The 14,550-nt window shown below is 39.8% G+C and overlaps 1 protein-coding gene across 1 annotated transcript in view; it reads right to left on the bottom strand.

The window, feature by feature from the left end:
- The window catches only part of FRY (FRY microtubule binding protein), a 398,737-nt gene that overhangs the window by 290,354 nt on the left and 93,833 nt on the right, over positions 1–14,550 (bottom strand). Inside the window, exon 2 of the mRNA XM_069467740.1 lies at positions 10,208–10,380. The gene's annotated coding sequence lies outside the window, so the exon portion shown is untranslated. The remainder of the gene's footprint in view (positions 1–10,207; positions 10,381–14,550) is intronic.

The raw sequence follows: 14,550 nt of genomic DNA on the forward strand, positions 1-14,550 counted from the left end.
CGAATGTCACTGTTTCGTATATTGGCAATGTCCACCTCTGCTGCCCAACTACAAGAGCTAGATCCTGTCATGGTTTGAGAGCAGTAAGATGCAAACTGCCTTAGGGAGGTCTTTCAAGGAGGCAAGTGGACCCTTACGGGCTTCAATCTCTCTCTCTGCCTCTTTCTCCTTTTCCACACCACTGCCACGTTTCTATAAAACCTCCAAAGGCAGCAGCTGGGTAGACATATATAATTTGTGTTCGATGGTGTTGTTTTGGGGGGAAGGTGAAACAGAAACCTTCCATTCTTCCAATCTTACGTTCCAATCTTCATTCAATCTTACATTAACTCATCACTATTTTCAATGTTTGGAAACTTTCAAAGAACCTTTTAAAGAGGGAACAATTACTTATCAACTAAGCAGCGACTGCACTCATGCTTCCTTCCCTTTTAACCTCTAGGCGACATTTAGGGACCTCCCCCATTTCCCACCGGCAAGCACCTAACCCAGTTTCATATCTGCAGGTTATCGATTATCTTGCTCTGTCTGTATCAATAAACTTTTCAGAATAAAAACCACCTCACATAATCCCCGCTGGGGGAGATGCTGAGAGAGATGGGTGCCATATTATTGTATTTCTGCTGTGTGTGTGTGTGTGTGTGTGTGTGAATGATCTCTCTGCTGAGCATGTTAGAAAAATTATTCAGGGTTCTCTTTTTGTCCTTCCATATTCCCCATTGGTACAGATTTTGCATTTTCCTTTTAGGTCGTCTCTGAAAGAAATCACTGTTAGCCATTTCCCTTCATCCTGCATGTCTATGTTTGTGCATGTGGGAGTGTTTTGTGTGAAAATCAGAAAGTGATTTATTGCCAATAAAATGGCTTCTATCATTACTATAAATATTAACTTAAGCTTGGTTAAGCACAGTTTTTAGTCACCTACTTTTAGTTGAGGGAGAACTGAACAGCTTGGGTATATTTGAAACAGCAAAGCTCTTTCTAATTTAGCAGAAATTAAGACAAAGTGCAAGGCCTTAACTTTGGGATGTTTACTGTCTTCCAAAACTGCGTTGCCTTTTCTATAAATGATTATGATTTGTGGCATCCTTATCCAAGTAATTCCAATTAAGCATTATTTCTTTTGAGAAGTTGTTCAGACTGCTATTTATTTTGGATAGATGTGATTCAATAACAAAAGAATATATATAACTACAGTTTACCCTACTTCTGAATAATGCAGTTTCTGCAAAGCACTCAGTATCATGGATAACATTCATTAACTTTTCTTCATTAAACATTTCTGTATTCTATAATACTATGTGTATTGTTGAGAGCTTTTATTTTTAAGATATAAAATGTTACTCATCCATCCAATTATTAGAATAGGCTGTCTCAAACATGCATTGTTACCATTTAAAAAGACTTGGTTGGTTCATGTTTCCACTCATACGTGGGAGCCAAACCAAACAAACAAACCAACAAACAAGTTCATGGAAGTATAGAGCAGAATTGTGAGTATTTAAGGGTGGGAGGAAGGGGAGGATGGGAAGCAGTTGGTTAATGGGTACGAAATTGCAGCTAGACAGGAGATGAGTTCTGGTGTTCTGTAGCACTGTAGAATGAATGTGGTTAACTATAATTTATTGCATATTCTTAAAAAGCTAAAAGAGAGGATTTGAATGTTCATAACACAAAGAAATGATAAATGTTTGAGGTGACAGATATGCTAATTACCCTGATTTGATCCTTGCACATTGTGTCCACATATGGAAATATCACTCTGTATCCCATAAACATGTACAGTTATTATATGTCAACTAACCCCTGGTGTGAGCAGGGGTTAGAATAAAGACCATGAGAAGGGGAGTCTGAACCTCTGCACTCTGCAGTTCTGGCTTTTACAGTCACAAGTAGAGACCAGGAGGAAGTTTGTATATGATGGAGCTCAAATCACAGGTTCTCTTTCTGCCAAAGAATAATCCAAGCTTTGAGGGTGGTGGTGGTTGGGTGTGTGCGTGGGACGGGACTGGATTGCATGGGGCCATGATAGAGGCCTGTCAGGTATAGCTTCCTCCTGCTTCCTACATTGAAACTTGGAATGATTTAGGAATAGCATTGATCTTTGAAGATCTTTTCCACTTTCTATAAGTCAGTATTTATCAACCAGGGGATGGGACAAACATCAGATGCACCTGGAAAATGTTCACAGTGCAGTTGGAAGCCTGGCCCCAGTGTAGACATACTAAATCACATCTGAGGGCCAGTGCCTGTAGGTTCTGAAAAACTTCCTGCAGGAATTTGGATTTGCACAGTTGTTTGAAAACCAATGCCCTGAGTTGGTGAGTTAATATTCCCTTAGTTATGCAGGTGCTGGAAGATCTCAAAAGACCAGAAATCATTCCTGAGTTGGGTCGTGAGGAGGGATATTCAAATTATGACCCTTTTCTACTTAGCTGTTTTTTAGAGAGTAGAGGTGAGGGATAAATTACAAAAAGAAAACAAACCCCCACCAGAGAAATCCTGATGTGGAGGGCAATTAAGGCCACTGGGACTTTCCTGTAGGAATATGCTTCATTGCTAATTAGGGCTTCTGTACCAGATGACATGGTGTCAGTATTGCCATCAGCTGGTGCAATAGGGAAGCTTAAATATTGGTGCCACAGAAGCATTAACACACAAATGAATGCATTCTGCTCTCTGAGTAAAAAAAAAAAAAAACAGACACGAAAACACATTACTGTGTATCAATGTCTTAATGATTGTTGAGTCTTTTGGACCCAATAGACATTCACCAAAATAGTTTAGATTTTTGTTGAATAGATATAGTCTCATGTACACCTTTCATTTACCCTTGGGCACCTATTTTAATACTTAAAATCTAAAAAGAGTTTCTTGAAATTGTACCTTTCTTGCCCATAAAAATTAGTTATTTTAAAACTCTCTCTAGTATTAATTATCCATTAAGATGTCTTTTGTCTTTCTTATGTGTCAGGGTGGGAGAAAAGTTATCCGACAGCTGAAGGAGCAGCATCAACAAATCTGATCTAAGGACAAAAAGACACATCATCTTGGTGGTTTCTCCATTTATGTGCTTTGAACTCCCAGGGTGTTCAAAGGTACACTGACAATCGGTCATTCGGCGGAAAAGCATTAACTCCACTTAGGATGGAAATTCAAAACTTAAAATTATGACTGAAAAATACTCTGACCATCTTGTAATGAGAGTTTTTACATTCATGTGACCTAAAAATGACTGTCCATTTTATCCCCATTTTGTAAACTTCTACTCCCAAAGTGATATTCTTCTAGATTGTAAAACGAGAATGCAAGCATTATAATTAAAAATTGAAGCAAAGATTCTTTAGGTAGTTACTTTCCCCAAATTATTTGAAACAAAGAATGTTGGGAGTGGCCATTTCTTATGTAACTGAATACCTGGATGATCATTTTCTTCTCAAACATTTTTAAAAAGCACATTTCTTATACAGACCATTACAAGTGCTTAACAAGTATTAATGAAGTATGTTGAGTAAATATAAAATTACATAAATATAAAAATATTTTTATGGTCTAAATTTGAATATACTTAGAGTATTATTTAGGAATAGGAGAGAAACGTGTGTGGGAGCTCTCAGATCTGTAACTCTGCATTAGCTATAGAGCAATAAATGAAAATGAGCTGCTTTTAGGTCAAACCTGTTTACGTAACTTCTCAATATAATCACATATGGTAAGTCCTGAATTCAGAACTCTGTATTTTCTTCATGACAGAGAGAAAAGCCTAAAGTTGAGCTATAAATCTAACATTTCTGTTTATACGAGGCTCCCTATCAGTCCCCATATAAAGGTAAAAACATTTTCCCCTTGCTTATAAATCAATAAATCGTGCATATAAATATGACAGTATCAGCATTTTTGTTTGCCTGAAAAGTCACCAGATTACCACTAATAACCTCATTAAGTTTGTTTTTGCTTCTTTTCAGAAAAGAAAACAAAGCAAAATAAAAACTCCATCCCTTTAATAAACTTTTCCAATAAGTAACTTTCATTATTTATGTAAGCAGCCTACCTCAGCTTTTGTTATTTTTGAATAAGAAATGCCACAAATATCTAATTTCAAATCAAAATTTCTTGACTTTTAAAAGTTTTTAAGTCTAATTTCTCTTAATATTTAAGTAGAATAATTTCAAGTGTGACCTCATTTATAATATTACATATAAGCTGTTTTTAAAAATCACTAGCGAAAACCAATTATCTTCCAAGTTTTTGTTCAAAAAACAGCTTAAGGGCCGAATTTCCAAAAGCAAGGCTTTAAACAAAACAAGAGAGAAATATTAAACACAGTAAGGCTACAAGTAAGTTTATTAAACACAAATATTGATGTTTCTAATATTGTACAATTTTCAGAGCCTCACATGACAATACTCTTAAGTATAATGATTCACTTTGGGAAAATACCTGAATATCTATTACATAGAAGAGTTTCCACGTCATCCTTTATTATGAGAAAATTAAAATGAATGGGTCTTCTAGCACTGTCTCCTTGTATAGAATTTACATTAGCAGAGGGTCTGATTCGCAACTTTGGGTATCTTTCCAACCATGAAGATTTGCAAGTGTTCTGATTGCACCCACCACCCATCCATTAGAAGAAAAAGTACTAATTTTGGAAAAACCCCAACCTTTAATACCACCAAAGAATAACACAGTCAACCTCAGCTGTATATCATTTCATAGTCACGCGTTATCTCATTTGGGTTTAACACAGCCGGTGAAATTGATGTCTGCATTCCATTTCACAGAGGAAGAAACAGGTTCTGAGAGATCAAGTGGCTTGTCCCAGGTTATGCATTTAGTAAATGGAGGATCAGAACCTGAACGCAGTTGTGATGTAGATATTGACTTTGTGAAATTCTTGGGCTGAAGTTCTTTCATGAGAGGAGAGGTTCAAACTCTCTGAGGCTCCCTTGCCTTTGGGCCCTGAGCATGGCCTGCTCTAGAAGAGGCTGTTTAAGGAAGTTACGGGGCCAGATGGGCAGGGTGGTGGCTGGCAGAGTGGCTGTGACACAGTTCCTCTCGCACGTCATGTTCCACCTTGCCTGACAACCTCACCAGCTCTTAAGCACCTACCATATGCAAAACCCTATAGTAGGTGTTACAGGGCACACCACAGTATAGGAGACATGGTCCCTGTCCTCACAAAGTGTAACCACTGAGCCCACTCACAGCCTAAGACAACTGAACACAATGCCAAGGAGCATTCTTCACAGCACGTGTTTATGGAGGCCCTGACCAAGTTCTCCACGTCCCTTAAGGGCCCACTGAAACATCATCAAACGCACCTGTCTGCAGGCTCCCGGAATGACAGAATGCCAACAGAGAACATAATATTAATACCTAAGGAGGCATGCCTAATCACAGAGTGCCCTCCGTGTGCCTGTGAGGAGGGGAAACCCAGATCCCTGTCTTCACTGTTCCCTTGACAGAGGCCGTTCACCCGAAGGGAGGCCAGAAAGCATCTAGGCACCACTATTCTTATGACTGCCTTGTGTTTGCAATAAAAACCTACATACAGGAAGAAAAAGAACATAGCAGTTTTACCTTCCAAATGCTCAAAATCCATTAATTATAAAAATAACATGATTTTCTGTATTTTTTTAGACTGTGGATTTGAAAGAAAAAAAAATAACTTACGCTTGGAAAAAAACTTTGACTTAAAAACAAGAAACGATGCTGCTAGCCTACATGCTGGCACACCTGCCATGTGAGTCCTGGCCAGGGATCCCCGCCCTCCTGGGCCGTGAGCAGTCCTCATCACACTTGTCCCCTGACTAGGCAACAAGGAAGTACCTGGAACTGCCTGTTTCCTCTAAACAGATGACTCCTTGCTTTTCACAACAGACTATTATAAAATCGGTATGATATTTTAAGAACTAGCTGATTAAACACACCAGCTTGTTTGCTGAAGAGTGCTGGATGAACAACCCATCCATCATACCTGGAGCCTGGGCCCCACTTTCTTCCAGGTGCAGGATAAGATGCTCATTTTATTGTGACATGCCTATGGGTATGGTATGTGTCAGGACCACTTCTCTCTCTTCCCTTTGATTATTTTAACTGAGCCAGGCCCACTGCTAGGAACTCAGCTGCTGAAGTTCTTTCAGAAGGAGGGAGAAATCAGGCTGTCTGTTTGCCACAGAGACCTAGACTCTTAGTGCCCGAATTCTTGAGACCCAAGACTGTATGTAGAATCTCAGCCAAGTAACTCACACTAGCATTCTGTGGTTGAGGCTGCTTTAAGGGCGGACAAAATGTTAGTTTTTGATGTTTTTATATGAATATAATTTTAAAGTGTATTGGTTTTCTTTTTAAAGATTCACTGCTCTGACCATGGGGGTCATTCGTTGCTTTATTCTAGAGGTATTTATTGAGTTGTACAATATGCAAGGTACCTTGATAGGAAAATTCTTTCCCATCACCCTAGGCCAGAAACCGTCTGATTTTCTGCTCTATTCTCAAGGGCTAGACTTTTTCCTGGCATATAGTAGAATCCTAACACATTTTTTCAATGAATGAATGAATGACACACTATAGACAATTCATATTTACATTCTTCTCCCACCGGGAGTTCATACTGTGATAAAAATCAGTATAAGACCATTCCCTTTGACAATCTCTATCTGCCAACTAATTCTTTCTTGCATCTAGACATAGCTTCACAGCAAATAAATTAATTAGCCACCAGATGTTGACTAGATGCTTACTTTGTGCAATTCCCCCCCTCCTAGACAATTGGACCTTTTGAGGAAGTAAATGAATGAGATAGTTTCTGTTTTTAAAGAGTTTCTATACATACATAAAGTTAAGTATATAATGCAGTCCTGAGGCCAAGGAGGTGGTTGACATAAAGGAGAACTAAAAGAGACCAGAGGAAGAAGACCGGATGTTTGCAAAAGATGGGAGACTATAATTGGGCCTTCAAGCCCAGGTGAAGAACGGAAAAAAGGGCCTAACAGGAACACAGGTGTGTGTGTGTATTGGGGCTGGGAGGTGAGGGAGAATGGCATGGACAGAGTCTGGAAGAAGGCAGAGCATACAAGGTATGCCAAGAGTTAATTCCATTCAGTGCAATCTGAGTCAATTGAATAAATATTTATTGAATGCATACTGTGTGCCTGGCATTGTGAAAGGTGCTAGGTATACAATGGCTAACAAGACTGATATGGTCCCTGGGTCACTGGCTAGTGGGAGATACGGACAAGTAAACAGACATGACAATATGTCTGATAAGTGCTATGATAGGGAAAAGTCCAGGTGCTACGAGAAGGCTGAAGAATGGACCCAACCCAGTTATGGGAGTCAGAAAACTTCCCGGAAGAAGGGATGCCAAGCTGAGCCCTAAAGCCAAGGTAGAGATTAGTGAGGTGGGACTGTGCAGGTAGGGTATACAGCACTTACCCTAGAGGTGCAAATGTGAAGGGCCACGGAGGTCTGAGTTTGTTGGAACAGGGAAAGGAGTGCTGGGGAAGAGGCCAGGGACGGAAGCAGTGGCCAGATTTTGCATCTCTTGTACAGCACTTCAAGGAGTTTGGACTTTATCCTAAGAACAGTGGTAACTGAGGAATTTTAAGCAAGAGAATGAAACAAACAGATTTGCATTTTAGGTCAATTACTCTTTGTCATGTGAGATGGCCCTAACAGAAGAAACAGGTGATAAGAACAAAAGGGTAATATGTAGCTAGATTCCTGAAGCTTTAGCCCTAACACAGTACAAGAACTAAATGAATATTTTGTGAATGAATAAATGAAATGATCACCCAATCAATCAGTGTAGGAATGAAACTATGAGGCAGAGGATAAAGTTGTCTGTGTGCACATAAGGGCCACAGTGAAAGCTGATTGTAACACTGGTGTGTCTTCAAGTCTTGCGTCTCATCAGGCAAATGTTAACAGTTGATAACAGAGTGTAGTGGAATAGGGTGGAAACAGCTTCAATGTTGGAGTCAAAAGAGTGAGGTCTGAGCCCTTGTTTTGACATTTATTAATTTTGAGGTGTGCCTTAATTTCTCCAACCCTCAGGTTCCACATCTATTGTGTCTACCCTTTATAAGCAACTGCACAGCCATAGAAAATGGGAGTGGTTATCACAGTCTACGTACATTTCTGATTTCAGCTGGTGTGTAGGTGCTGTGGCAGGGTTCGTGGCCCAATGGCGCCTCTAAATCATCCACTGTGAAAAGCAGTTAGTGCAACCCACGCGGCAGTGGAATCATGGTTTAGTTGACAGGGAATTTATAAACCATGTAGCCAATATTGCTCAAACTTTGGACAGGTAACTCTCTAACTTGCCCCCTGGACACCCTGGCAGAGAGGTTGGGAGAGGGGGGAAGGGTCCATCTCCTGCTGCTGTCCCCAAGGAGAGCACTGAGGGCAGAAAAACCCAGAAACAAATGACACAGTTGAAGGCCACAGGGGCTTGGAGAACACACACAGATGGTTAGAGACACAGTCTAGACTAGAACTCAGCTCCCTGAAGTTCAATGCTCTTTTCACATCTCCACCTTGTCAAATTAATTATGTCAACCAAGATCTTAGAAAGGATAACTTATGTAAGACCCAAGCTAAGAAGTCTTTTCAGAATTTTGTGGCTGCAGCTAACAGCCAGGGACAGGTGACCTTATATAGAATGTGAGGGCAAAGCGGGAATTGGGGCTGCAGGAGTGAGGTGTCCTCCTGGATCTGGGTGTCTGGAAAGGAGGAGAAGCCATCATGAGGGACGGGGGTGGGGCTGTGTCCCTGGTGGCAGAGAAGAGCAGGGCCAATTATAACGTGCCTGGATCCAGACACGTTCAACCAAAGAATAAAGGAAGAGAAGAAAAAGCAGAAAGTAAGGAACAGCTCTGGGACAAGGTTCTGGAAGAAGTGCTAGTGAACCAACTCATCAGAAAGCGCTTTGGGCCAGGCAGTTTCAGGAAAACAAGGCAGGTCTGCGCTCCTGGTACCCTCAGGGGATGAAAGAGAACAGGCAGAAAGGACTGTGCTTTGTGAGATACTTCAGACACTTCAGCTCCTCCCCCCAGCAGTTTTCACAGCATCCCCTCCTCTCCCCCCAACACACTCACACTCACACCCTCTGGCCCATTCTAGCCTGGGCTTTGCTTCTTTTCTGCAGGAGAGTTTGACACCAGGGCAGCATCACTGAATTGAAGACATTTATTAAAACAACAGCTTCCTTAAAATGTAATTCTTAGTTTATGGCCTTGAGTCCCACATCTCAAAATTATCCAGCTATTTCCGAAAGCAGTATAAAGAGTCAGCTGTTTGGGAAGTCAATATAATTTTTATGAAGGAAAACTCAACCTAATTATTTTTTGGTTTTCTATCTTCATAGAAGTAGCTCTCAGCAGTTGAGTCTAACCTATCCTCCATAAACAAGATCCCAATAAATCAATCAACCACAACAAAAAAGGCCACTTTCACTTTTTCCTGGAAATTCCAATGCAAATAGTATTGAAACCAAGTTGGCTAAATAATTCATACTCTGCAGTGATCACTCAGGTAGTTCAGTTAGGGTTCACAGTCACAGGTATCTCGGACAATCGCATATCTGTAATATCCACACATAAACATCTAAGGCAGACATCAGAGTCTCTTTATCAAGACTGAAATCCCTGTGTCTCCTGAGCTCTAATACATTTCACCATCCACATTGTTTCATTGAGCCCTTTACTACAAATGGTTTTAGGCTCTGATGCAAGACAGGAATTTGAAGCATGCATTGGAGTATTTAATGGTGTTAATTTCTGGTGCACACAAACATCAACTTCACTCAACAATCCAATAATCTTGCAAAATAAAGAAAAGATGCCAGAGAATGAAATGCAGCATAGAATTTTTCAGGATTGCAAGCAAAGCAGTTCCACGGTCCTGCTGATACCAGGGTAATAAAATAGACGCCGATTTACAGATCCTTAAAGATGTTACAATCAATAAAGAAAATAAAAGGAAGTAGATAGGGTGCTTTCACTTCTAAGAATTGTTCTAACTTTTACATTCAAACATGTTTATTTGGCTACCTAAAGCGCTCAGATGCGTCCCAACTTAAATTCAAATGAACATCTGATTGTAACGAATGAAATGTAGTCTGTGGTGCCCTTTTTTTTTTGTTTTGGTTTTGGTTTGTTTTTTGTTTCAACCGAAAAGCACAGATTTAAACAATTCCTACCTGGAAATATGGATGGTCTCTTCTTTGGGCGCCTCAGGTGAATGGGATCCAAGTTCTTAATGTTCCTTTGAAGTCTTCCTCTAATGTCATTTCCTATGAGCAGTTCAGGTGGCAGGCTGCTCCGTCTCGAAGATTTATAATCATTTTGAGATGAATTTAGTTTGTTCTTCGTTCTGGAATATAAATTGCTGTCATCAACTGCCATTGTAGGACATACATTAGAAACTCCGAACAAAAATCCGAAAAGCCAAACCCAGTGGCAGCCACGGCCACAGCTGCCGCCGCCCCAGACTCGGATGTTCTCATCATGCTTTGCCCTGCGCTTGTTTGGGAAGCTTGGCAAGTTGATAGGCGTGGACTTGAACAGGTGTAGAATTACCGAGTGGCCCCTCCTTTCCCCAGTTAATAGCACGGCGGAGGAGAGATCAAAAAAAAAAAAAATCATTAGGTGCAGAACACTGGGGAATTTGAACAGATGTGACTCAGGGCCCGTGCTCTGGTGGGTGGTAATAAAAGCGGTGTCATGGTTGCCGCGTGAAATTTCTGCTTTATTGGTGTAATGCCATAAAGCAAACACACCTCACTGTCCAGGAGCGAAAGCCTATGCAGGTGGCAAGTTTAATTTTTCTGATTATTTCCCAAAGTCTTAGAGATTTTAAACAGTTTGGGGGAAGCATTTTCACATTCCCTCATACCTTCATGTTTCTAACTACATACACACACAGAACAAACATCCTTCTTGATTCAATTTCTTATTTGGCCGGCCGCCAACTGGAAGTTAGCTGGAAGAGGGAGATGAGAGATGCTGGTGATGACCAGAAAGGAACCGGTTGTGGGCGTGTGTCAGGCAGCACTGCCGGGAACCTGACCCACCCCTTCCATCCTGTGCCCCAGCTGGCAGATGGCTTCTCCAGAAGTTCCCACTGTCTGGCCAGGGAGTCAGAGGTCGAGCAAACAAGCCTTAGCCATAGGCGTGACCTCACAAATAAAAAGTGAATGTTTTTATCCTTGCGGGGATTCCGCCTAGCTTTCTACTAAAATGGCCAATGGGTTTGGTGGTCTGAGAAACACCAGCATTTCATCACTAAAGATTCCTGCTTGACTTGTCACATAGTTTCTTTCTTTCTCTTCCTGATTTTGCTTTTTGTGTCCTTTGTTCCCTTCTCTCTTGCTCTATTTATGTGGAAATGTCCTGCACTCTTTTCTTTGTGCAGAAATCATAACTCTGTAATTTCCCTCCCAGCCATGCCCCTGGGCTGTGTCTATCAGGAATCAATCAATCAATCAGTCTCTCTCTCTCTCTCTCTCTCTGTCACACACATACACACAGACACGCCCCTCTTGTGTTTTGTCTGGTTGCAGTGTGAGTCAGAAGATAAAGAAGATGAGATCTGCCTCTTCTCTTCCCAGTGCCTGGGACCACTAGAGACTTATAACATTATAAAGGATTTAGGGGTCATTTCAGAAATCAGTGTTTACTTTGTTTTCCTAGATGCCAAGGAAATTTTAAATTTAGGAGGTGAGTCTCTTTACCAAGTCGAGGACACACTTCCACACTAATAGGAATTTTATTCTTTATTTTCCTCATTCCCTTTCAGCAGCAGGTCTCCAACCTACAAGAGATTCTTCTGAAGAAGAAAACATTTTTTAACAGCTATTTCCAGATTAGAGTTGCCATTAGAATCCAGCAATCGTAACTATAATCATAATCCAGCAATCATATTTATATATTGGATTAAGTTATTTCTACCAATTCTGAGAATCATCTATTTCCCTCCCAGGACTTAGAACTACTTTGTCAAGTCGATGCACCATGAACTTCAAAACAATGAGTGATTTGTACAAAACCATTTTTAAAAGCCTATGAGACTGCTTGATTCTCACTTACCTTCATGAAAATACACTTTTTTCCCTAGTAAAAAAAATTTAAAAGTAAAGCATTTTTAAAAGTTTGAGATAATGATTTAATAGGAGGGAAAAATACAATTCCATGAGCAAAACCTCGAGAAAGGTGTTTAATTTTCAAAAACATAGCAAGGTAGAGTCCTAGGGCACAAAAAGTTGGATGCTAACAGGGAGAATTTGGCAACTGGCAAAGCAGAAGCCCCAGCCATTTAGTGACTTTCCCAATTTGCAGTATCACCAAAGGGTATATATGAGATGTAAGAGGATATATGAGATGAAATAGAGTCTCCAGGGAAAGGTGTTATTATCACTTATCACACATAGTGTGCACCAGGTATGTCTGCACAGTGTGCACATATAATTTTATCTTTGTCTTAAGAGGCTGTCTGGAAGCACAGAGTTAAGTATATATGCATCTGGAGTTCATTCTAATAATAGCTGTCACTTACTGCATACTTAAAACTGTGCTAAGCCTTTAGCATGCATTGTCTCATTGATTCCTCCTAATCGTTCTGTTTTACAGATGAACACACTGAGACACTGAGTCAAAGACCTAGAAATTGGGGGAGAGAAGATGTGAACATAAGTTTTACCTGACTCCAAAGCGCGTGTTCAAGACCATGATTTAAACTGTACCAGCATACTGCATTGTTAAACTTATAAGACATCTAAAAGGGATCAAAAGTCTTTCTTTCTTTTCCTAAAACAATTCTTGGTTTTAAGCAGAGTTGCCTGTACCAACTCTATGATTGGGGAGTGAGCCAGCTCACTTAACTAGGCCTGCCCTGTGTAACTGAGCCGTCAGGAGGTCTTTGAGGTCCATGGAAGGAAAGTGAGAGAAAGCAGGAGAGTTTAGATTTTTGCCAGAGTATATCAGAAAGTAATTTACTTTAATAATAAAGTACTCATGTTGAGGCTTTTCATATCAAAATGCATTTTAGATAAAAGTATTATATTTTCCTGAGATTTAAATTATAATTAGGAAAAAAAAAAACCCTCTACCCTACTTTGGAGGTACCTCAAGTCCCCTGATCCTCTAAAATAACCTAAGAGAGTGATAGAGGGGTTCCTGATAGGCCCAGCTGCATCCAACTCATCTCCCTCCACATGGAATGGAAACAGGTAGGAATCTAGCTCATTTAGTAGATTTCCTTAACAGAGAAAAGTGAGAACAACCTGAATTTGCTATTATTAAAATTTTGGAGAAATATAAATAATTTTTATTGTTTCAAAAGTGGTATTAAATCTGTGAACATGGAAAAAGTAACCTAAATCATTCTTTCAAAACATTGGAATTGGCTGCAACATGAGCGACAATCAACCACAGAAAATTCAGCTTGGCTTGGTCTAAATGAGAATATCCATAGTTGTAATGTTAAATCCGCCCCTCCCTCTTTATAGCACCAGCCAAAAGGAGAATTTCATTTTTTTTCCCAAACAGTCAAAAGAATGATGATATTGGGTTCTGAGATAAGAGGAATATCAAAATTTATAGGATAATTAAGTAATTTAAAATAGATAATTGGACATTTTCTACTTTAATAACCATTATGCTTTAAAAGTCTCCATTCTCCCATAACTCCAACATATTAATATCTTTTGAATTATTCTAATTTCTTATCTTTCAAAAAGTTGTATATTTCATATTAAATGATGTCACTATTCCATGAACATTTTATTCTTCTTAGTAGTAAGATATTATCTTCTTTCTCTTAGAATGTTCAAATAGTCCATAGAAAGACATTTCCTCACCTTGTAGCCATGATTTTCTTGTGAATTTTAGTAGCTTTTATTTATTTTTTTAAATTTTAATTTATTTATTTACTTATTTTTCTGAGACAAAGTCTCGCTCTGTTGCTCTGGCTAGAATGTAGTGGCATCATCACAGCTCACTGCAACCTCAAACTCTTGGGCACAAGTGATCCTCTTGCCTCAGCCTCCCAGTTAGCTGGGACTACAGGCATGTGGCACCACGCACAGCTAAGTTTTCTATTTTTTGTAGAGACGGGGTCTCACTCTTGCTCATGCTGGTCTTGAACTCCTGACCTCAAGCGATCCTCCTGCCTTGGCCTCCCAGAGTGCTAGGATTACAGGCATGAGCCACCACCCCTCGGCTCAGATATTGGTAGCTTTTATTAATAAATAGCGTTCCCGAATTATTTTGTTTTTTGTGAGACAGCTACAATTGTATTGAGAACAACAGAACTTTACAACTATAATCATCTTTCTCATTATCACCTTTCTACAGAGGATCCACCAAGAAGGCTTTAGGACTGTTAGGATTCACCAGATTAGCTTCTGAATGTCAATCTGACACAGCTGTACACATATCCTGCAAATATTTATTATTTTTGGACTCTTTATTCAGTTTTCAACTGAGATGAACTATTATCCAGTGGTTTTGCCACTAGGAGAGAATAATAGTATAAAATGTCAGA

The sequence above is a fragment of the Eulemur rufifrons genome, chromosome 4 (assembly GCF_041146395.1).
Source record: "Eulemur rufifrons isolate Redbay chromosome 4, OSU_ERuf_1, whole genome shotgun sequence".
In the NCBI taxonomy this organism is placed as follows: Eukaryota; Metazoa; Chordata; class Mammalia; order Primates; family Lemuridae; genus Eulemur; species Eulemur rufifrons.